This window comes from Tinamus guttatus, unplaced genomic scaffold (genome assembly GCF_059628265.1).
Source record: "Tinamus guttatus ecotype Peru unplaced genomic scaffold, ASM5962826v1 Tinamus_guttatus_pri_ptg000004l, whole genome shotgun sequence".
NCBI lineage: Eukaryota > Metazoa > Chordata > Aves > Tinamiformes > Tinamidae > Tinamus > Tinamus guttatus.
In genome coordinates this window covers 3774294-3798679 of record NW_028288538.1, presented here as the reverse complement: position 1 = coordinate 3798679, position 24386 = coordinate 3774294, and the positions used below count along the sequence as shown (strand labels likewise).

The window sequence follows — 24386 nt, the reverse complement described above, 5'->3', positions numbered from 1 at the left end:
AAAGACTTGCCACAGCAGGTCACTCTCTCTGAAGTGGTTCTGCAAGCACGGTCCTGGCGTGATCTAAACATTGGGCCACTTTTCTCCTGCTGACATCTCAGATCCTGGTCAGATGGAGACACAGATGTGCCCAGAGCTCATCGTACTGCGCTGGCTGCCAGCTGTGCTTTGCTCTTTGCTTAACGGGCAAATCAACGCGATCGCCCGGTGAGCTCTCTGCCACGAGCCAGGTGGTGCTACCTCGTGCAGGCCCTCATGAGGCTCCAGAGACTGCAGTGCAACCTGCAAGATCTTTGCATGTTCACACCTTCTGCTGCACCTCCCGCAAGTCTGCAAGCAACCCAACACCTGGCTTTGCCCTTAGCTCCCTCTTGATGCAATCAGAGAAATATGCCAAAACACGCAACCTGCAAAACCAAGGCTTGAGTTTGAGATATCTCTGTGTATGGGTGTTTGACTCCAATGGTTTATTTCAGCCTGTTAGAATTGTAGAAATTTCAAACCAATCTCCAAGTTCAATTTTTCTCCATCTCCAAATTGCATCCTCAATCCCTCATGCACATGCACACACCTGCCCCTCAGACAGGTTTCCTTTTTTTGTTCATTTTTTCAACCATCCTTTCTATGCAAGAATGATCAATCGCCTACGTCTCCTCCTAGTCATGCCCCTATTACAGAAGATCCTGTTCCAATAAATGATTAGTACGTGCAGAATGCATTAAAATGAATTATAATAGCAATCTGATCCCCAACACCTTGGCAGAACCTTTCCATCACGGGTGACAGTTGGTTCCCTTGGGCTTTGCTCTGGAGTGAGAGCAGCAGACCTCAAAAACTCGATCCAATAACTTTGTATGAACATGAGCGTGTGGAATATGCTGCTCTTCTCTTGTCCCTGAATTAAGATATTCAACAAGCTGCTGCATACGCAACCTTGTCTCAAGTAAATGTAAATGCCTTTTTCCATAGATTATGTGATTACAGCCTCTATCTGCCTATGGTGCTAAGTTTTATTACAGGCCACTGAAAATAATTAGCTGGTGACCCAGAAAACTGATATATAAAATCCTTTTAATCACCAATATGGCTTTCAATTATATAGTGTAAACTTATTAACCTTTTTACTGCTGAGATTTGATTTATGGAATTCCAGCTGCATTAACATTGCAGGAGGAGATAGAAAGTGCCTCGTGTGACGCAGTGGGATTAACAGCCGAGAGCTGGCTCTGCCATCGCAGAGCAAAGGCAGCATCCTGCTGTCTCCCAGGGCTCATTTCCATCAGGATTGGGCTAAAAGTTTGGTCTCTGGAGCGAGCCTGTGCAATCGCTGTCACTTCAAACTGGAATGCACAGGGCAGCGATGGCTTTCAGGATGAGCAAGGCTCATGCGAGCCCTGGTTGAATTAAAAGATGGTTAGGGCAGAGATCTGGCTGCACTTGCATCCCTCCTTACTTGCAAGGTCAGAAACACCAGCATATCTTCCTAGAGGTAACACAGAGATCAGCAGAAGAGACCAACAGGCCACAGCACAGCCCTGCTAATTAAAGAGCCAAATTACTAATCTGAGCTAGATGACGAATTAAGATCCAATAAAAGATTCGGGCACCTGAGATGTAAATGCTGCACCCGACCACAGCTGACTGCCTCGGCCAAGGCTTGAAGCCCTGAATTTCTAGCCCGCACAAGAGACTTCGTACAACTCTCCAGCACACACAGAAACAACAGATCTTGCCATAACTTCCATTACTTCCCCTCGTGCTTCTTGCTGCCTTATTATGTATTGTTCAATGACAATAAAATAGAATAGCAATGTTCTGCAAGATCATTTCTGCTCTGAACACCTAATTACCTCTTTCATAGCCTCAAGAGAACTAAAATAATTAATAGATTTGGATTTTTTTTTTGCCCAAATATCAATTTTCCAAAAACCTTGTCCGTTTTCAATCTTAAAAAGCATTTTATGGTTAACCCATTTTTTTCAGGATTTTCTTCATGGGTAAGCATCCCCAGGTGACACAAAATATTAAGGTAAAATAACCAGTAATCTCCACAAACTGAAAAAAAGAAAAGAAAAAAAGATCTTTCACTTCGGTCTTTGCTCTAGACTTGAAAAGCTCTGAAAGCCACAATGAAGGAAAGCCATGTGGGTAGGTGCTTTGACAGCTTGTGCAAAAGCCATTACCTGTAGAGAAGGAAAATGCCAGCATTTGCCAACATTTTGCTAAGGATTAAATGTTATTGAGCAACACACAGCTTCCCACATGGGCACTGCCCTGCCTGCAAAATGGGGAACTTGTCCCCTTTCAGCAATTCCCGGGTCACCAATTCTTGCGACTTCAATTTTTCAAATAGAGATTCGTAACAGCTCGCTTCAACCCAAAAAGTGAGCACAAACACCCCCAAATCCAGCCTGGCTCATACTCCGACATGAGCAGATTTATCCCAAGGTCAGCTCCGAAGACTCCCTCTCCCCAAGCCAGGATTCCTAGCACAGCACTGCTGCCATCCAGCTCTTGCCAGTGCCTCGGAGCGCTAATAAGGCCCATCACAGAGATAGCAGAATTTTTAAATGTATTCTGTGAAACAACGAGCATAAAAATCAATGGCACTACATAATTCAGTCAGTGCCTTTCTTTGCTCACAAATCTTCATTTGTTCAGCTGGGAAAATTATGAACTGTCTAGAAATAATACAGTAAAGGCGGTCAATGACAATTACAGTATAAAGACTAATAGAGATGGTGGTATGAATCTGCTATATTCTCCTCTGCAGAAGCCCATTTATAATTTTTAATAAAAACGGTAACGCTTTAGGATAAGTGGACATCATTTAATGCTCAATTACTATGAAATTCCTTTGGAAATATATATTAAACACAAGAGCTCTGTATTTATACCAGGAGGGTTCCTGGAGACTGATGTTACCGCATTGAATACTAGGGGAATGTCAAGTCCAACACCACTGCATTGAATATTCTTGCCCTCTGGGCCAGGTATCCTTTCCCCACACACACACACACACACACACACACACTCTCTGACATTTGAGATGACTCCTTATCTATGTGGAGAGCAGCCACATGAATTATATACGTACTGCATTTTTTAAAAAAGGAATTTGCAACGCGGACTGGCAAGGCCTTTGGCAATGATTAGCTGAGACAGTCTGGAATAACGATACAGGAAGGTACAGCTTCTAAACAGGGAGGCTTCTCTCGAAGGCCAAGAGGTTTCCAAACCCCTACATTTATAAAACACACAATACCTCAGAACAAACACAAACCACTTAGAGCAGAACTAACTTCTGTTCAGCAAACTGAAGATACCTCCTAGCAAGAAAAATATCTCCAGTCTTTACCTTCTACTCACAAGGGCTCTTGGGCTGTAACATCCTCGATCCTGCCTGACCAACAAAGTTCACCACACGGGTCTGAGCACTCAGGTGTGCTCAGCACAGGTGGGATTATTTACCCTGGAAATGGGGGAGCAGCTTCCTCCCACATCCCCTACAGCTGTATGTGCTGGTGCTTTCGGGAGCAGATGTTGGTGATTTTCTGATGTTTTTTCCCCTGGCAGGTTGGAGGAGAACTTGTTGGTTCTTCTGGACCCAGGAGATGTTTGTGAGGGAAAGTATGTGGATACCTATCAGCCAAGATGTGAACTCCATTCTAGCAGCATACAGCCAGACCTTGCAAAGGAAGCCTTGAACCAGATACTCCTAAACACAGCTGACAATCTCTGTTAGCAGACAAAGCAACAGAAATGTCTGGAATTGGCTGGATTTGTGAGGCAGAATGCCTGTTGGGAAGCCCAACCTGAGGCCATCCTTTTTCCCTACATGTATCTGCGGTCCAACTTCTGATTTTCAGGTACCTCCTAATGTGACTTTGCACACAAATCCTGATGTAAATACCTTCAATAGCTCCTTAGTAACCTAGGGAAAAGAAACACAGCAACTGGAAGAAGGGAGAGGCATCCTAACTAATATCCTTCCATTTAATCTTAAATCACACTTTGCATCCTCTTTCTGCTATACGCTGCTAGAATACCATTTATCCCAGATCTCTGGGCAACTTTGGCACATTGCATAATAGTCCATTAATTGTTTCAGCATAGGAAATATTTCAGTATCTTTCCCTTAGATGCTCATTACTAAACCCCAACACCCCCCTTCAGTATCCCAAGCAAACACCCAAGTCGGTGGCTCATCTTTCTTCCTTTTAGCCATAGCAGGCTTTATTTTACACTTTGACTTTAATCAACATCCCCCTCAACTCTGGGTGACCTGAAGTAATTTTTATTCCCTCATGTAGGGTCACCAGCTCACTTAGAAACTCAAGACAAAGTATTTATATTTTGCTGCACACTTGTTCTTGCCCTGTGAAGGGTGATTGTAACACCTAGCTTTGCCCATGTTTCAGCCTCTGAAGATGAAATGTGGTAGGAGTTATAATGGTAGCAGGTCAGCACTTTCAATAAGCATCTATCTGTAAGCAAGTCCCTTAAAATACTGTAGCAGCACAGAAGGAAGCTGTATCTTAATTGGGCATAGTGAAAAGCCACAGGGCTTATAATATAATGTGCAAGTTATCTGTCTTGCCAAAAAAAAAGAGGAGGTTCGTTATGTGAAGGACACATTATCCTTTTCTCTTCTATGATTCAGCATGGTAAGTAGTCATTCTTAATTGGCTTACAGTTTAGTATGAAATATTGGGATGCCACACAATGTGATGACACAGCTGGATTCCTAGGGGAAGCCAAAGAGTGATCTGAGAACAGAAGAGGGACAAGAGCAGATGTGGATGTGAAAAAAAAATTGCTGTAACTTAGAGCCGAGCGTGTCATTCTTTATGGTCCTCGGCGCGCGCTGCTGCGGCACCCCGCTCCTGGCGCCGAGAGCAGCGACCTGTCAGCTCCCAGTTCCTAAATAAAACACAGGGGGAAACGCGATTGCTGGGAGCGTTGAAAGAGGAAGAGGGAGGCAGGCTGAATAAATCCAGGTTATAGCTGCTTAGTCGTGAGAAATTCACTGCGCGAATTTCACCTCTCCTTGTGCATGGAATGATGATTTCCTCACATTTATTCTTGACTGGAAAGTATTTGCCAAATTACCCACTCAGACAATCTGTGGGTCACTCGCAGAAGTTGGGCATTCAGGAGACCAGCCCTTTGACTAGACACCCCCTTGTATGCTGGGGTTTTGCTTCCTTGCCCTGGCCTTCATTCAGGAAGGTAATTAAACAGCTGCCCACCTGGAGTCAATAGGGCTATTCACTGCACTTAAGTACTGCTGAAGCCAGGCTGAGGGGAATAGGCTTCTCAGAGGGAGATTTTTGCTGCAAATACTAATGCTAATTCAAAATTCACTTTCTACAAAGTCCTTCTCCTGCAGTCAGCTGAAATTAGCTATATCCACTGTTGTGCCTGCCAGGAAACTTGATAGAATATCGCCCAAAGTGAACATAAAGAAGAAATAAACACAGCAGAAATTAATAACAGGAGTTCAGACCAGTGGGTTGCAGAAGATGTGTGATAAATTCCATCCAGCTGTAATGCAAATTCTGCCAAAGGAGTGGGTACATCTCCCTCTTTATATCACTATTTCACTATATATTAATAGCAACCAGTTACTGATGAGGTACTAAAATATTAATGATATGGTCATAAACCTGCATCAGTGCCTAACTTGGCAGAACAATGTAGGGCAGTCTTTCAATCACGTGCAAATAAAACTAGTTTTCAGAATCCATCTTGTTACTTTGAGGCCATGTGAGCAGAAGTAATTGCATGGCTATTTTAGGCACAGAAATTGTTAGCCTTTCTTGCAAAATCAACGGCCCTGTTGAGGTGTACAGCATTGGTACCCTGATATTTATGCAAGCCTGAGAGAATCTCAAACCAGGCAGAAACAAAGTTCATGCAGTTAATTAGTAGGATTTAATCTGTGATTTCATCTACAGCTAGTATGATTGACTTTTATATCTACATTAGAGAGAAGAGCCCCAGGCCCCTGGGGACTGATTGTTCCAGCAGGATTTAGCCCTCTTTGGGAAGGGAACTTCCTCAAGAAATGCAAAAAATCCAAAGCAAAATTCAGAGCTTTTGCACCTGCCTGATAAAAGGGCAGGTGAATCTATCAGCTCTGCATCATGTCACCCGTGGACATAACACAAATGTGGGGTATTTAAGAGGGTTTGAAACACCTCTCAGATTTTCTGGGCTGCTAAGATCAGGTGATTGCCAACTAAACAAGGCAACCTTTGGGTTGCTTTATTGGATTTATAAAAGAGAAGAATGTCTTAAAAGTCTCCTTATTTCCCACTTTACCATGCGTGCCAACAGAACTGGAGCCATATTAACTACATCTGTCCCTTTTAATGAAGATGAGGCCATATATCTGAGCTCATTTCAGCCACCTTTAATTGAAACTATGAATTTAGGTGAGGAAGGACAACACAGAAAGATTCTGTGTGCTCAGCACAATTGCTGACAGCCTTTAGCATCCCAGGAACTGCCTGTCCTGCTCCCAGGTGCTGCAATACTAAAAGAATATTTTATTTCTGCATTTCCACAGGGCACATCTAATGGCTTGCACTCATGGATAGCATTATTTCCCTTCCCTCACCAGGATCCATAAGAGCCATTGGAGGAAACTCATATATAGCCAGTGTTTTATGTAGGTGTGTCACGTTAAGCCGAGGTCTTTGCTTTGAGGCCTTTCACTGCTTCTTCTTCTAAGGACCATCAGTGCATGAGTACCCTGGCTTTGGTCAGGACTGAGTTTTCAGTTTATAAGTGTGAAAAATGGCATGAAATTAATTATGTCACACGACAAAAAGGCCCTTTCTTTCTGGTTTTCTTGCAGTTACATAAATGAGGACCCAAAATACCACTGAGACATTACTTAACATTGTTGGTCCCTGGGAGGCAGTTCTGTTCGCTGTGACAATGTCTTTATTATCTGCTCACCACAATTGCGGCAGCCACTTAGAGCAATGATAATCTTTCTTCATTATATCAGTAAGCAAGCACCACCGAGGTGTGATTGACCATCATCCCTTTCAGAGTGAGTGATCATAGGATTTCCATTGCTCTCAAATCCATTGGCTCCTCGTTTATTAATCACACAATGGAAATTTTAGCATTGCTTCTGTTCAATTGGGAGATAGCAAACATTTATTTGATTGACACCTGTCATTAGGAAGTTTTCTCACACAACTTATATGGTAAATTATGCAATCTTGTTGCACATCTAGTTGCCAAAACAAAGAAATGTCACTGCTTTGCAGGGTATCGGAGCAGGAGAAAAATTCCCAGTGTTGGGAAATTTGTTCTGCTGTGACACTGGAACTGCACTGAGCAGTTACATGACCTCTAGGCACTCATTGCTTTCTGATCACAGAGAAGCAGCTTTTCAGCTCTTAATAGAGTGAATGCTCAATGTGATATTTCAAGGCTCCTTCAAATAACAGGACAATCAGCATTAGTGGTATGTCTTCCACACCAGGAAGACAATTTTACCTTTAAGCATACCACTCCTTAGGAAAAGTCTATTGTCTGCTCAGCTCCTGTTCATCTCTTAGCTCTCCCATTTCATATTCATAGTGAATTTCTGACATCTAATCAACCTCACAATATGCTCAAGAAACCCTACAGAACACCCAGTACTAAAGTAATGACTCACCTCTGCCTGCACAGCAAAGACCTAATACTTCAAAGCAGCTCCAATGGCCTAGAAAAATCTTGTGCTCAAACGGCTATTTGGATGTCTATTTGAGCTTTGCCTGTGTAATTACCAAGCTAATGTGCACAGCACAGTAGTGATGCTTTCCAAAAAGCCAGTATAGTCATGTGGACTATTCTGAAACTTTGGTTCTAGAAAAGCAATTTGCCCAAAACTCACGGATAAAATAGGAAGGGACAATTTATCATTTGCAGAAAGCTTGCAAGCCCCTAGATCTCCTTTATCTCTCTTTCTTCTTTGTTAAAAGCCAATGGAGGACAGTGGGGAGAAAGAATGGGGATCCTCTCCAGTAATGTACTGCAAGGTGCACAACACTATAGCTGAGTCCATCGAGGTTGTCACCCACCATGATAAATCGGCATCTTAAACCTGCACAGAACGGCTCCCACAACATCTCCTACATCCTGCCCTGAAAAATATAAAAGGTCTCTCTTGGAAGAAGACAAAAATAACTCATTCCTTTATTCTTTCTCTTTTTTGGTCTCTCTTACCATGCTTTACAGATGACTGTTTCATCTCCATCTTCTGTTTCCAAGAAAGACCTTTCTAAATCCTCAGGCAATATTCAGAGCAGGTGGATTTCTCTTTTAGTCTTTAAGGCTGATCTGATCAATTTAAAAAAACAAGAAGAAAAAGAAGAAGAAGGTTACAATACATATTAAACCAAATACTCAGAGGTCATTCTATAAGAAAAATATTTTTGGTTAGCTGGTAAATGTAAAAAAACAATAACAGGGGTTCAACACCAGCCCCTTTCTTACATGTCCTATGGGATTTCTTGCATCGTTCTCTTACTTAAGAGGTTTAGATTGCATGGTGGGGCTGTTAAATTCCTGGAAATCCGAATTCCGTTCTCTGGCTAGGAATGTAACACTAAATTCCTGCCCAGCTGTTTTGCCTTCCCACATTTTTCTCCTTTGTTGCCTGTGAAAACTACAAATTCTCTTCAGTGATGCGCTTTCTCCCAATATGGCATGAGCGTTTCAGGCTGCAACATAAACAATCTTTGCCACTGGGATTCCATTACAGGGTTTAGAGTCTCTCTTTTCAGCAGAAAATTTGGAGTGAAGAACAGCTTCCTCGAGGTGAGTGTTCCCTAAGGCCTCAGGAATCGCAGCCAACAAAGTTGTGAAATCTGCTTCTCTCTATATCAACTCTGGCTAAATAAGCTGATCCTCTATACAGTAAGACGCACTTAATTTTCCTGTCCCACATTTTCTTCTCCCTCTTGTTGACTCCAAAAGGAGACCACATAGACCAACCAACACTGCCAACCTAATTTCTAATTTTCTGGGTAGCTCTACAATCACACTCCATTTGCCACCTCAATTAAGTATCAAATTTGCAGCATTGGTGTGAAAACTTCTGGAATTACCTCATTTGGACAAGACACTAAAGCAATTCAAAAGCAAATAAACAGACTGTAGAAATACCCCTGAATAGGATTATCTCAGGTTTCTAACTCCTAATCCTGTTACTGAAGCAGCTATCGATTTCTCTTTTCTTCCTTCCATCTGGCTTACATTTCCCCACCCAGAACTCAGTTCAGCATTGCCACAACAATCAAATAATTCTGTAAAGTTATGAGGATCGCATGAATATTTAGAGCTCCGCAAGCTCTATTGTACCACCAAAATACGTTCTTGACAACCACTGACCCAAAAAGATGATGTGATCAAACACATCTCCCCATGAAAGAAAGAATAAGCCTGCAATCAATTTTACCATTTTAAGGAAAATATATCCCAATCCTTCACCTTTTTGTGGTATTCTTCTAATTGGTGTTTCCTTACACATTCAAACATCCACAATTTGGTTCCGTGGTTTGGATGTCTCTTGGCATCAAACCAGTGTAGTGGATACAATGCCTTTGAACCTTTTAGTCCAGCTGTGAACTTTGCTCTTAATCCTTCAGGGCGCCCTTGTCTAGCAAGCTTTAATGTATATTAAATTTTCTAAAAGGAGAATGAAAGTGGTCAAAGCAAGATAGTGCAAGATTCTGTGTTTCATAAATTAATAAGCATCACCAACTGCATTGCTTGACCCTTTAAACTCTGTGAAATTAATATAAGTAGACAACCAAAGTGCACTTGGCCCCTGAAGAGCCTTGGAAGTTCACTTAAGCAAGCCAAGTTTCCTTAAAGTTTTATAAGCCAGCTTTTAAAGCAAGTCCTTTGTACTTATTACTGGTGACAGTGAGCATTACAACAGCCAATGAACCTTTGCTGACTTCCGACCCCAATATGGTAGAGCACGGTTATCAAGGGAAATATCAGAATCAAAGCTTGTATATTACATTGAGGTCCTGACTCTTGAAAGAGCCCCCCGTAGACTCTTCAGAGCATGTCAGCGAAATAAACAGCTAATATTCTCAGACATCTACTTATGATGTACTGATATTATTGTTTACTTAAGCACTTTTGGCATAGTAACCCCCACTAAAACCTCCAGCCTCTTAAGAAGAAAGCTGTGGGGCTTTCAGCTCTCTTGCAATAAGGAAATATTTTAAGATCTTTTATTTAGCCTAGAAGAGCCCTCCACTTGGCCGTGGTGAGTCAAGCAACACTAAGTCCTCACCTTAACCGATTAATGGACTTAAATTATTAAATGGCATTAAGTAGGCATGGCGAGCAATACGAGGTCTTCTCTTTGCCCTCCTGCAGGGTGAGACTGCCTTGAATGCTGAGGAAAATACGTATCCACCCCTACTGCATTTTGGCATTAATCTTACAGTCACTTGTAATACTTGAGTTAACGTTCTGTAGAAATAAGATATCTCACCCTTGCCAGCTGATTATATTTTTCATAATGTAAAAGGTTCCTGCTGAATTATTCAGGTGTTTTTCCCACTGCTTAAAAAAAGAAAAGGAAAAAAAAAAACGAGCAGAGCAGGAGAAGGCAGCCTCTTCACAGGTATCAAGGAATAAACAGGCTGACAGGCAGCGGTGCCTAGTATTAATAATTATTACTGAGGTTTGCCGTCCAATTAAAGAGGATCTTTAAGCAGAAAACTTGCTAAACTTTTCCAAAAAAATCAAGCAAAATTTCAAAATCCAGACAGGTGATAAGTAAACGCAAAGATTATCTGCTGAAGGATATCAAAATCCCATTGCATGTATTGTGTGCCCAGAAGGGAAGCCAGGGAGGGCATTTGTTATCTGTCCTCTCCAGTTGTCTGGAGCATTTGGGTGAAGCTTTGAGGGATATTTAATGATCCTGTTTCCATTCGTTCTGCTCATTTGTCTGCCTAGTTCTGGACGGTGACAGAGGCAACAATATCATGGGATGGAGAAAATAAGTGTATATACATAACTATACATTGTATGCCCGTATCATATACAAGCATACATTAGAAATTCATCCCAAACAGAAAACAGGGCTTAACTACCAAAAAATAATTGATGAAATTTCTTTTTGGAAACACAGATAACAAGCAGCAGCTGGAAAAATGAGGTACTTGTGAGGAATGTGGCTCACAGTCTGCACAAAATGAATGTTAACAGCGACAGTCTGGTGACAGCACTGCAGTCCCTGCCAGGCAGATGTCTCCTCTAAGAACAGTGAAGTTCATTTAGCAGCTCCCTGATTATTAAATATAAATTGGACCATAAATGAACCCTGAAATATTTGGGCCTATTCTGAGATGTGTTGCTCCAGTTCAAACTTTTTATGAGTGTAACCAAGACATTATTATTAAAGAAGGAATCACATGACTTGATCGCTATTGATAACACAACTAATTTAACATTGTTTGCTTACATCTGTGGCCAGCCACCGTGATACTGTTTAATTGCATGGAAGGAAATGGGAGCACATTCAAACGGATCCCATATGCTGACTGCCCACATAGTTCAAGGGGCCACCCTACAACAGCATGAGCAAACAAATAACAAAAATCATTGACATGAGGGAAAACAATTTCCTACTACTTCGTTGGGAAACAAGTCATTCACGAGTCTGCTGGATGCTGCCATTTCTCAGAGCGATCAATCTTGTTGCTGGTAAGTGGATCACCAGCTGGTGCCAGGAGGAAATGTCCGTCAAGGAGTGTAGGGTGTTCTGGGGGGAGGCAACAAAGGAGGTCTGGGTCTCCTCCTGAGGAAGGAAGCCAGCGTTGGTCGCTGGGAGGAAGAGTGATTTCCACAGTGTGTGGCACTCGTGTTTTAGTAGGCCCTCCTCATGCAGCAAGATGGGCCGGGGGGAAAGGACGGACGGACGGATGGATGGATGGATGACGGCGGCAGCAGCTCTGTTGTATTCCCTGTGGGTAAACAGGGGCTAAGCTGCACAGGGGTGCAATGCCCGTACTCACAGACCTGTCTCTCTTCAGGACCTGAGAGGTTGTGAAGAGAGGAGGAGGACCTGCCAACGTTGGGGAGAGTGCGCAGGGACAAAACGCACAGTCTTGCGTTTGCAATGGTGCTGCAACCATTACCCTGGAGGAGCCAAAAGAACTGTCCGAGTGCTCGTTTTCTGGTTAGCATAGAGGAAAGAGAAAAGGCTCCCTCGCTTGTGCTGGGTCTGAAATAGAGACCCCTTTTCCCTTCCCTCCTTTTCCTTTAAACACAGGACTTGTTGCTGGGCCTTGAAGACAGTCTGTCTTTTTGCTCTATCAGGACAGCAGATCCAAGCACTGCTCTTGCCATGACAGATCTGCACATCTGTGACAGTGTTATTGTGCTCCTAAACTCCTGTCTCAGGGACATCGGTGTAAATCCCAAATCTTCAAGTTGGACCTCAGAAAGTGGCTCTGGTAAATGCTTGTTTAACAATGTTAAGGCAGACTCCTAAATAGCTTGCTTTTTAAGAAAACCATCTGTGCAATGCTATCCGCAGTGTGGCAGCAAGACAAATCTCTCCCAGCTCTGAAAGTTGCTTTCCTTACTTTGAACAGTTCAGCACTGGAGAACCTACAGGAACTTGGAGATGGGATATTAATCTGTTTTCCACTTTTCCCTGGGAGCATTCCTGGCTTACAGAGCTGATGAATGAGCACTGTCTGCCCAGCTCCCACACTGGTTCAGGCCAGTGACACATACTTGTATTCTGGTTCCCCGCATGACAAGAGCTCACGGAGTCTGGGGGAGCCGCAGAACTGCAGCCCAAGCCACCGAGGTCTTCTACAGAGCACGTTTCATTAGCCAGCTGGAAAAGAAAAGCCCCTTTTATCAAATCCCCTGGGGCTAACTCATACTGAAAATAATTTGTTCTTAGCACTTTCAGATGCAGGTTTTCAAATGATGAATGAAGAAGAATATTCTGCCACAGGGTTTTCTTTGTTTTTCAAATCCTTCGAGCAAGTTTGTGATCTTTGAAGCTCTGCTACTAACAGCACTGTCATTTTCTACTGAACTAGCCCCTGTTTTCTTGTGCAGAAGACCGTATCTTGCAAAAGAGAAGTACACATTCATTTGTTATCCTGAAAATATATGTTTAGACCATTTGTGCAGCTAAGTCAATTAGCTTAGGGTGGGGATCAACATTTTCTTTCTTTCTTTGAACAGCATCTAGCACAAAATGTTACAATCCTGACTGTTCACGAATGCTCTTGCCATACAAATGACTTTTTAAATAATGTGAAATAGTCAAGATATGCCTACATTCCGGGACTGGTTTTCCATTTTGTTTTAAATTGCTGACACATTTTTGCTTTGAAATACCTGCCTTCTCCTTGAGTGTTGAAATCCCTTTTTTTTTTTTAAAAAAACTTTTTGGGAGCATTTCTTCCTCTCTCTCAATTTTAGCAAGCTGTCAATTGCCTCCAGTTATTTCTCCAAAAGAACAGAATCAGGGTCTGAAATGTAATTAAAATGTTCATATATTCCCGATTTTAGGCAAGTTTTCTTAAAAATGAAAAAAATGGAAACATGAAAATAGATTTTGATTAAGTGCTTCAAGTTTTTAAGCAGTGCCAATGTGTCACTAACTTCTTCAAAGCTTTCAAAACTTTCAGCAAAAACCAGTACAATTTTTTTTTATGAAACAGCAAACATTTTTCCACCTGTTTTGTCAGTGAGCTGAAGAATAAAAACCTAACAGCTAAAACACTGGAAAAATGCCCTAGGGAGACAGGTGATATCTCAAAACGCAAACACTGTGTTTGGAATCAGAAGATTCCATTTCCGTAATAAGCACATATTAACTTTGAAGACAGCACGTATTCAGTTTCAGGATATAATTTAGTATCAACTGCTTGTTAAATACATTAGTTGTACATTACACTGTACAAACAAGTTCTAATGAGAACATGTCCAGCCCCACAAAGACATCCAGACACATAACGCCTCCTGATTCCCCCTGCATCATTTGCTGGAGGATGCAAGCAAAGTTTTCTCGTTTAGGGTTAGCTCCGATGCCTCTTTGCAGCGTTGCCTCGTGATACGTAGATTCGCTTTGGTCTTTGCAGCCCAGTGGCTCTTCAGGCCATGGGTCTTTCAGGGTTAACTCCCATCCGCAACAGCCCTGGCTCGGGGGTCCTACATTCTTGGTTCAAGCCACAAGGAAGCTACTCTCCATCTCCTCTACCTACCAATGGAGAGGCAGGAATATCTCGGGGGTAACCCAGGTGACTATTTTTCAACAGGTATGGGAAGGTTCCACATGCAAAAAAATGCGATTGTACCTTAACATGTCACTAACTACTGGCATTGAAGCCAGAGACATGAGGACGATGTTGTCGAGGGGCAGAGCCTCCATGCGCTAGAAAAGCCTCTCGCATTAGCTAGCAGCTGTGCTAAATGCCATCTAATTAATCCATCTCTGCTCATGCAAGCATTCACCCCAGCTCTCCTTTTGGGCTACTGGCACTGCAACACATTCAAATATTGTGTTAACCCCCCAAAGAAACCCCTCCTACACACACCAAACACACTCTACATCCCCCACCAAGGAAGGAGACATTTCCACAGCTCCAAAAATATTCCTGACAGTTTTACCTTCCTTGGCTACAGCTCTAGTAATTGATCTGCTCTATTATTTTTCCCCATTCTTTCTCTCTTACATTTAAATATGTCCTTCATATTTCTGGAGATTTTTTTTTCAACCAGCCTGTATCTTCACTGTTACATTATTTTTATCTCTCTCCTCTATTCTTCAAGTGTGAAAAGGGTGCTCTGTTCTCTAATATTCATTTTTCTTTTTTTTATTCGCCAAGTACTTTCTTTCTCATCTGTAACAGCCCCTAATATGCACCTCCATTCGATTTTACTTACCCAGCTTGAAATCGTCTCATTCTAATTACCTTTTCAGTTTTCTTCTATTTCTCCCTTGAGATGTCTCAATTAGTGTACTTTTTCTTACTGGCTGTCACCTCTGAGGTACAAGGTGGGTCTAGCTCCAACTTAAACCATGCAGAAAATAAATGAGGAGTCGTTCGTGGTGGCCCTGCTGAAGGTGGTGTTACTTTACAAACTAGTGCACCTTTAATAGATGATAAATGGGCAGAAAAGTGGCCTTGTTAATGCAGCAGCCCTTGATTTGGTTGCCACACCGTGTCCTTTCATTACTCAAAGATACAGGAGAGGCAACCTATGCTAAGTCCTGGGTGATGTACTTCCGTACAAAGAGAGTGAGTAGAGGCTAATTAACATAGTTCTGGTCAAAGCCTGAAATTAACTCTTGTCTTTAAAGACCAAAGCTAAAAATGTCATTTATCTTGCCCATAATTATGTTTAGAGGTAATTATGGAAGCAGAAAACCAGCAAGCAAAATGAATCTGGGAGTGGGTTTTTCTGTCCTGTCTCCAGCAACACTCTCAATTCTATTTCTGTCAAAGAGGTCTGGATAAAAATGCAGGTGACATCCACAGCACGTTTCTTTGATTAAAATTGTCACCATCATATTGAAGTTCACACAGAGCTTTCAGAACCTGGGGAGTAAATTCTCTCCATATAACAGGAAGAAGAGCTTCCTCCCTGCTGCCAGCCTTGCTGCTTGGCCATGGGCAGATGTGCCCCCAGGCCCGGACCGAGGAGCACGTCCATGGGAAACTGTCCTTGGAATACAACAAATCCTCCGGATCACCTCAAGCGATAGCTACGCGGCACCGAGGAGGGAGCAGAGCAGCTCTGGAACAGCAGCACAGCGTCGCTTCTGAATCCAAGCGCTTGATTCCTGCACTCATTAGATCATCACATGGGTCTGACCGCTCCACATCCAGCATTTGTCCACAGCCAGGGTAGCTACCTCTATATTCTGCAATGCAGATATACCCCAGAAGTTTGGACTCATTTAAATTAAAAATAAAAAAAAAGATTATTGGTATTATTTTTGCTGTTATTAAACCCCAGTGGCATGTGTTGCTCTCCTCATTCAGTCATCCTGGGATCCATCCCCCTGCAGGGCTTGTATCAGCCCCATCATGGAACTTTACGAGCACGTCAGCCGTGAGTGGCTTGGAGGACTTGTCTGGGAGGCAGGGCAGTGCTACTTTAAAAATTTCAAACCAAACTTTTCTAAACTTGCAATATATTTGAATCAAAGGTTGACACTGACCACAAAATTTCTCAATGGTTTACTACTGAAATAACTTTCAAATGCCTGATATACCTAGATATCTGTTACATATATATGCTAGATATATATTTACATTCTTTTTTTTTCCAGATACTGCACTTACCTAAGGCAGCAAAAGCATTTCTGTTTGCTCACTGGGGCTGAAGGTCACCATGTGACACCGAATCCTTTTCTGCTGGGCACGCTGGCTTTTTCTAAGGGCTGCATTACTGCATCCGCTTCTGGAAAACGCCAAAATTTGCACCACAAATGTATGCTGAGTATATTTGACTGATCCAAATCACTCCTTTTCTGAAATTATTACACTTCACAGGATAAATTCAATTTAATATTCACCCAAGGATCCATAATAGCATTGCTGGCATAAGTACAAACTAAGATATAGCCATGGTTTTGTTGAGAAGACAGTACTGTATAAACCATGTTATAACAACTTGCTGAACTGCTGTAGGAGTAAAGATCATCCTTGCAGACTTCTCTCTTGCTTCCAATGGAACCAACTCTGCAGTTTTTACTGGCATCTTCCATGGGAAGCAGGGAATCCCAGACAGACCTTAGTCTTTGGAGATCAGCTGTATGTTTTTCCTCTAACCTTAACATCCATGTGATATCAAAAACAATAAAATACTTTTATGGATGCCTTTCACTCCAACTGAATGCAAAGACATTTATCAGAGAAGAGGGGAGAGGAGGGCAGAAGCAGCAGAGCTCCTAGTTTATGCTCAGCATCCTGCAGAATGCAACCCATCAATGCGACTTGGCTTCCAGTGGTTAATTTAAGTGAAGGAACTCGTTTCCTTCATGGAAATGTTCTTAAATCAGCAGGAACTAATTTGTTACAACTGCTTCAGTACTTCTACTGCTTTCTGAGAATACCTTGATCTTTGCAGAGCGGTGCAGATCAACACAGGCAACTCTAAAATGTCTTACATGGCAGCTCCAAATGCTTACAGTTTATGTAAAGCCATGGAGCCAGCGTGATAAGATCTAATTACCAAGCGAATTAGTAAAAAAACAGCTGCAAGGTTTGCAGAAATGTCTGGAAGTGCAGAGTAAATGGCCACAATTGATAGAGTTATTGCACAGGCATCCTGAGGGCACAGTCTGCAGCACTTGAGTCCTAACCAAAATCACTGTCAACAGTTGTTGTTTTCTCCATTCTGTTAAATGAAAAGAGCATGAAAATGATCCTGCAAACAGCCATTTAATATTCTCATGCACATGAACTGCAATTATCAGCAGCAGCAACAACAAACCCTGCTGTAATGTGTTCATGGTTAATCAATTCAATTGATCACTGTTTATTAAATAAAAACCTGCTCTCTAAACAGTTCTTTTCTAAGTGGCATGTTATTGGGCTCTTTTTTTTTAAGCTTTCTTTTTTTTCCCTATTTAAGCTGGCTGCTAGAAAAATCAGGAGACCAATTAAAGCTTTTAATTTAAATCCAAGCGAAAAGAAATGCTAGCAACATACAGTGCATTTACAAAAGCATTAGCTTAAGGGAGGTTGGAATCAGCCTAGTCCCTCCCTGCAAGAGCAGCACGGAAGCTGATTCGTTCCTATTTTAAAGGCTTTCAACTCATGTTAGCAACAGCCAGCGAATTTATCTTTCTAAGAGACAGTCATGACCAGGTCAGCTCAGGATATCAGCAAGGGGGCTGTTGATAATGCAGATTAGGGGCACGCGTTGCCCACATCGGCACCGCGGCATCGATCACCCCCATCCTACACCTTCAGAGAGGAGATCGGAAATCAATGGATTCCAGCCTGGAGAGATGCTGCAGATAACAGAAATCCTCTATGGTCGGTTATCTCCCTACAAGGAACAATGATCTTGCACGGGCTTGAATGCCTTAAATGTACAAAGAATAGACAGTACATTACAAGTTCAAGGGAGAAGTGATAGCAGATCGGATAGAGCCGGGGTGGATCCCCAGCCCTGACCTCAGGCGGGCTGCCTAATGCCACACGGGGAACTTGCAGCCACCGTGCTGGAGTCCTCCTTGCCCTTCAGCTGCTCCAAGCGGGGCACGAGGCAGCAGAAGGGGAGTGTTGATACACAAAAATAACCTCATGGGATTTAATTAAGACTACTGAACCTGTGTCACTTGTAATTTATGACAGATTTGAACCCATGCCTCCAGAGGGAGAAAATGAAGGCATTTCCAGTACATTAGCTGGCTTCAAGAGCAAAGTCAAATCTGACGTCCTGTGACCCTCGACTGAGCGAAGACTAAGGAGTCCCTGTTATCCCAATTATTTCTGACTAGATTTGTGAGATGTTTGCACCACCGTGGAATCCAGCCCCAACCAGGTACCTGCCCTAATGGGGGAAGTGCACAGCCTCCTCCTGCCACAAAACCCTCCTGAGAGCCCTGGAAACCTCCAGCAAAACAGAGTCATTAACGGCATGTTCCATGGAGAAAAAGGAATTTGGGGCACATTCCTTCCCCCACCAGCAGGCACCTGGTCTTCACAGGAGCAAAGAAAAGGCTCACAAATAAAGCTGTGCATATAACTGCCCTCTCCTTTCATGGCCAAAGTGAAAAAAAGAAACTTAGCAAAAATGCTTCGGGTCAACTGACATGTTTCGTTCAGCTTCATATCAAGCATTCTATTTTGCTCCTTTGGGAGGCTGGGGGCAGGGTGAGAGCATGCTTTATTTATTGGTCAAAATGAGGCATATTTTGCAATGAGGAAGAAAAAAATCAGATGGGAGCAAGTCATTTTTTCTTATTGTTTTCCATCAAAATTAATTGCTAAATACCTATTTACAAGTAGTTGCAGCTGACCCCAAAACCATCTGTCTCTTCAGGGAGAAGAAGCCACATGAATCTTTCACGCAGAACAGGTTCTGCAGAGGTGTTTGCAGGGAGTTTGCAAAACAGAGAGACCATCCCTGAGTGGCCAGAGCAAAGGAGATCAATAAAATGATAATAAAAGTAAGACTTCTCACCAAGATGTGACAACTAACCAGCCCTGAAACCAGTAACAACAAAACCAGTGAGGCTGCAAGCTGCAGCAACAGCCTCTCTAGTCTGACCTGTTTGAGAGGAAAGGGATTATTAGGGAATAAAATTAAATCCTTTCGCTATAGGTTTGCCAGAGTTTAGCACGCAGATGTCTGGTGATTGTTTTAAATCCATCTTTCCCCCAGGCTTGCTAGGCAGCATTGACTAAATGAATTCCTGCCCATGCTCACAGGAAAACTGCACTGAGCGGAGGGTAGGGGAGGCAGGTAGGTGCGAGGCTGTGGGATGCTGCAGGGAATGCTGCCCATCCCAGCACTTGGAAAGAGTCCAGAGTTTGTGCCCAAAACACTGGCCTTGGTCTGGGTGCTCTTTTAAGCCATGTCACTTAAATTCTTTTCCTCCCGCCCCGTAGGAAATCGGTGCTCTGAGCTAAGGATAGAGGCAATGCCCCATCAAAGCGGTCCGTAATTAGGTACAAATTTTGCTCGTAGTTGAGCGATTTCTGCGGATTAGCAGCCGCTGACCTTCGCGAGGCCCCCAACGCCAGGCTCCCATCCTCGGTCGCAGAGTGACCTCTAGTGTTAAAAGCAGTGGTGGGTCCGCGCCGCGCGGCAGCCAGCCCGGCTCCCAGGGCCTGGCCCTGCTCTCACCAGTCTTCATTGATCCGACCAGCAGCCAGACCCAACAGCCCCATCCGAACCCCAAAACGAGCCTCGCTCCCGCGGTCGTGTCCGCACAAAGCGTCCCCGAGCGGCCCTGCCTCGTTGTTCATGCTGACAGAGAACAGAACATCTCTTCTGCTACACCCCGAGCGCGCAACGGGACAACACGGCACCCACGGAACGCCAAGACCAGCTTCCCAGCGGGGCTACACAGGTCTCTTCCCACCGAGTGCGATGGAGCCTGGTTTACTTGGGGCACATGAAAGCAGAGCTGCCAGGGGCTTCTCCAGCTGTGCTGCCCTTCGTGCCACAGCAGAAGAAAAGCATCCAAAAGGCTGATGCTTCAGGTCCTGTGCAAGTCTAGCACAAGAGAGAGCCCATATACTGCCTTTGGTGATCTGCAGTAACACCTCACCTCTCCCCGTCACCCCAATTCAGTCATGGCCATTTGACTTCTCTGAAAGCACCAGCCTGTCTGGCAATAGTTGAGCAATTCTGAGTGAGATGCCATGGCACAGCCTTGGCTAAGCTGCTGCTAGCCTTCCTGGCACACTCCAGTGCTGCTGGATCCTCTCCTTTAAAGAGAATTAAAATTAAAGGACAGGAAAAGTTATTAGAGATGAGAGAAGCAGCGGGAGGAGGCACATGTGGTGGGTAAGAGGCAAAAGGCAGCTGGGAATGGAAAGGATTAGTGTAAGGGCAGGAATATGGAGATAGAGAAAGAAGAGGAAGCTTCAGGAAAAACAGAAAAGAAGCAACTGAAGTGGTCAGGATTATGCTAAAGTGCCAGTGTCTTGCCAAGCTGGCTATTGTTATGATCTAGCAATTTTACAACTTCAGTTTTCTGTATAATGAAACTTAACGCAAGCTTTTTGAATAAAATGTGGATGCAGGAGTGAAGTAAGCAGAATGACACTGTTGGGTTGAATTCAGTGTTTTACAGATGCTGCTTCAGTATTTCTCTTTCCTCTGTTCTTTTAGCTACTGTCTTTTCTTCTCTCTTTCTTTACGTTCATCTATAAACACAACTCACATCACTCTCAATTCTAATGTGCTCTAATTCAAGGGTAGGCGTCTCTAGTCCACAGACAACAGTAGCCTGTGGTATGTATCTCGTTCTCCAGATCATGGAATTAAGAGAATATTGCCCAAGATTTAATGCTAAATAAAAAAAATAACAATTTCAAAACATCATAAGATGTCATTCACCTACACAAAAGAGTTGAAGAGACAAGTGCCTATTTTCAGCAAGGGAAGCTAGAAAGTCCATTAGTAGCTGACACAGTGGCTTTTCCAGATGAAATGAAGATGTGAACTGGAATGGCATGAACGACAGTGCTGGCATTCCTTGCAGGCCATGTTTATCACTTATCAAATTACCCATAAGCAGAGCAAAGCAAGTGGAGCAGCACATCACACTGACACACACCGAACCAAGGCCTGCAGGAAGCTTTAGAAATCACTGTTCCCAGCTGCAGGGAAGAGATATTACGTATAGAGCATGAAAGAGTGCCTCTGTGTTCAAAACTTACCTGTGCTCCTCACCTCAGAACCAAAAGAAAGCCAAGAAAGGAACGCACTGCTCAGAAACAAAGATACTTGATTAATATACGAGGGAATAGAATAAAAGGAGGGTTAAGGAAGTGAAACCTGGAGTACACCCGGATTTGGTCAGTTCAGTGTTCCCAGGGACTGGTCCAACAGTCCTTGGAGTCATCTCAGCTGAAACAGAAGGCAGGTTGGATGACAGCTGAAATTGGAGGCTTGTTCTGCACAGGACACTGTATTCAGATAAGAGGAAGAAAATGGAAAGGAGAGTTAAGCCTGAAGACTGCCTGATAAGACATGTATTCTGAAACAACAGGGCAAATAATGTGCACCCATTTCTAAAGGGAGCGAATTCCCAATGTGAACTCCTGCCAAGTGGAGTTATTCCTGACTGATAACTCCTCCTATAAACAAACACTCACTTGTTGAAAGCGAAATACAGTGGAGTGACAGGAATAAACTGTAAAACTCACATATATTTGTTAGGGCTAAAAAAAAAAGTGTAAACCTCAAAGATAAAATTAGAGAAAGCTTCTAGGTGTAACTTGTCGAGCAGTCGATGGAGAAAGCTAAAATCAAACACCACCAGATAAACAACTATCAGTAACCCAGACAACAAAGAAAGGTGCAAGAGGCCAGAGGAATAGCAGCCCAGATGGTGGTCATGTGAAAACACATTCCACAGATTGCAAAGCACTTAACTTACTTATGACTACGTGAGACAGAGAAGGATGGCAAAGTCAAAAAAGAAACACACTTTGGCCATGTTAATCACAGGCACACATGCACCCCTCCAATTTTGATCCATCGTCTCTTATCGCAACCCTCTAGAGAAATATGTTAGGCCCTTCAGGCATGGTTAGAAGGAAAAAATAAATCTGGAGATAATTTACAAAATTCCAGACTAAAGTGCTGCAGCAAGAGATGGTTTTGTCAAGAGGCAGAAAATCTAGAAAACGTTAAGGTGATCAGCGGTGACTTGCCACACATCACCTGGAAAATCAGGCTAGCTGTGACCAGTGAAATGACATTGCTGTGGTATCCCCAGCATTGCCAGAACATCAGCGCCCTAACAACACTGTGTCAAGAACATCCTTCCTCTTCATTTTCATTAACTTCCATTTTGGCTGCACATCCCACAGGTGAGTAGCACAGAAGAATTGAGAGAGAGCAGACTCAAAAGAACTCAGTTGGAACTGCGGCCTAGTTCTGCCATGAAATGGCCTTTAAATAAAACAAATCCACTGCCTGCCTCTAGGTTAATAGAGCAAGATCAGCACCTGAAAATCTTGAAAACCTAGAAGTGACTACAAACTAGAGAAGACCATAAGCACTACACTGCAGGCCAGACTGTGAGGAACCTATCTATGGTGTGGTTATGTCTGACTTCAGAGCATCTCATTTTAAAACCTAGCAGGCCAGACTGCAGAAGAGGGTATCATCAAAAGTTCCTAAGCAGCTAGAGCCTACATACTATACCCTACCCACAACACATGTGCAGACAGCTGAACCATGCAGCAAACCTGGACTACCAGAATGCATGAGCTTCCTTGGAGATGTTCCTGTGCTTGGTTTGGAGCTCAGCTGCAAAGCATGCACACAGGAGATACAAACACACAGAGCAGATGATGACAAATCACGATGCCTCCCAAGAGCGTGCAAGGTGGAGTCTGTCCATCAGATCCTAATGCCCATTTGCTGGAATCTTCTACTTGTCCACAACCTAGTCAGAGCTGCTGCCTCAGGCCGGCAGCTGTAAAACAAAATAAAAATATAGCAAAAGCTGTGGATGGCCTTTTAAACTCATAGCATTCTGCCAAAAGCAATAGAGCAAACAGATCAGGAAGGTATTTAAGAAAGGACTAAGGCATTGGGATATCTGGCCTTGAGACTGAAGTGCAGAATCCTGAGGGTGAACTGGCACTGGCTGCTCCGCTGGTGAGGACTCCATGGAGAGTCACAACGGTCAGCACGGAAGGAAACAACAAGGACATCTGCGACTCGGCCTCCACACACACTCAGACACCAGTGTCCGGCCAACAGTTAGGACCTCTAAAAATGGGAATCAGACTTGAAGGCGGTTTCTAGCCTCGACAAATAGGTAGGTGGGACTGTGACCCTGGAGAGGATTACATGGTGACTGAGGTGGCAGAGGGGCCAGGAGTCTGAGCTGGTTTTCAGCCAGTATGGAGAAAGACCCTACTCTATTTTGGCAGGAAAGAGATTCTAGAAGCAAAATTTAGTCTGTTCAAAAGGAATTAAAGACCAGGAAGATTCCTTGAAAACACACTCATTACCCCAGTGTAGGACTGGAAAGAGAGGCAGAAAAGCCAAATGTTAATACCTGGCTGAGGAGACGGTTGATTTGTCAGGAGTTCAGATTCATCAGGAGCTATGGACACTTCTAAGAAGAAAGAGGGCCTGTGCCAGAGGGACAGACTTCCTCTAACCGACAGAGCAGAACGGTGCTAAGGACACTTACAATCAGAAAGGTTGTGGACAGATTTCTAAACCGGAAGGCAAAGGAGAGCCAACAGGTATAAGGGCATGAACCGTTTTGGTTGATGCTTCTTTAAGTACAAAGTCACAGAAATGATATATCCCCATGTGGAGAACACAGCATGGGAGAGAATCAGTCACAGAAAACAATGTAAAATGGACCAACTGTCACTGGAGTAAAACACCAAGAGAGATCCAAACCAATGCTACAAAATATCATAGTTTAAAAATAAGCAAACCAGAGTGTCTTCGCTAAATGAGGACATCAACTGAATATGTATATCAGAAACCTGTGGATGACAGAGAACAACCTGTGAAACACTCCCCTCCTCCACCATTCATGCCCACAGATGAAAGCGCCAGATAAATATGGACTGTTTTGCACTACGTACAAGAGGAGACATTCTGGGAGAAATGCCCAGTGGCTAATATTTATTCCATGCTAG

General features: G+C 43.3%; 1 long non-coding RNA gene across 1 annotated transcript in view; it reads right to left on the bottom strand.

Annotated features, from left to right (window-relative positions):
• Positions 1 to 13364: 13364 nt before the first annotated feature.
• Positions 13365 to 24386, bottom strand: part of LOC148596376 (uncharacterized) — a 46246-nt gene continuing 35224 nt past the window's right edge. Inside the window, exon 2 of the long non-coding RNA XR_015913362.1 lies at positions 13365 to 13451. This is a non-coding gene — a long non-coding RNA (uncharacterized LOC148596376). The remainder of the gene's footprint in view (positions 13452 to 24386) is intronic.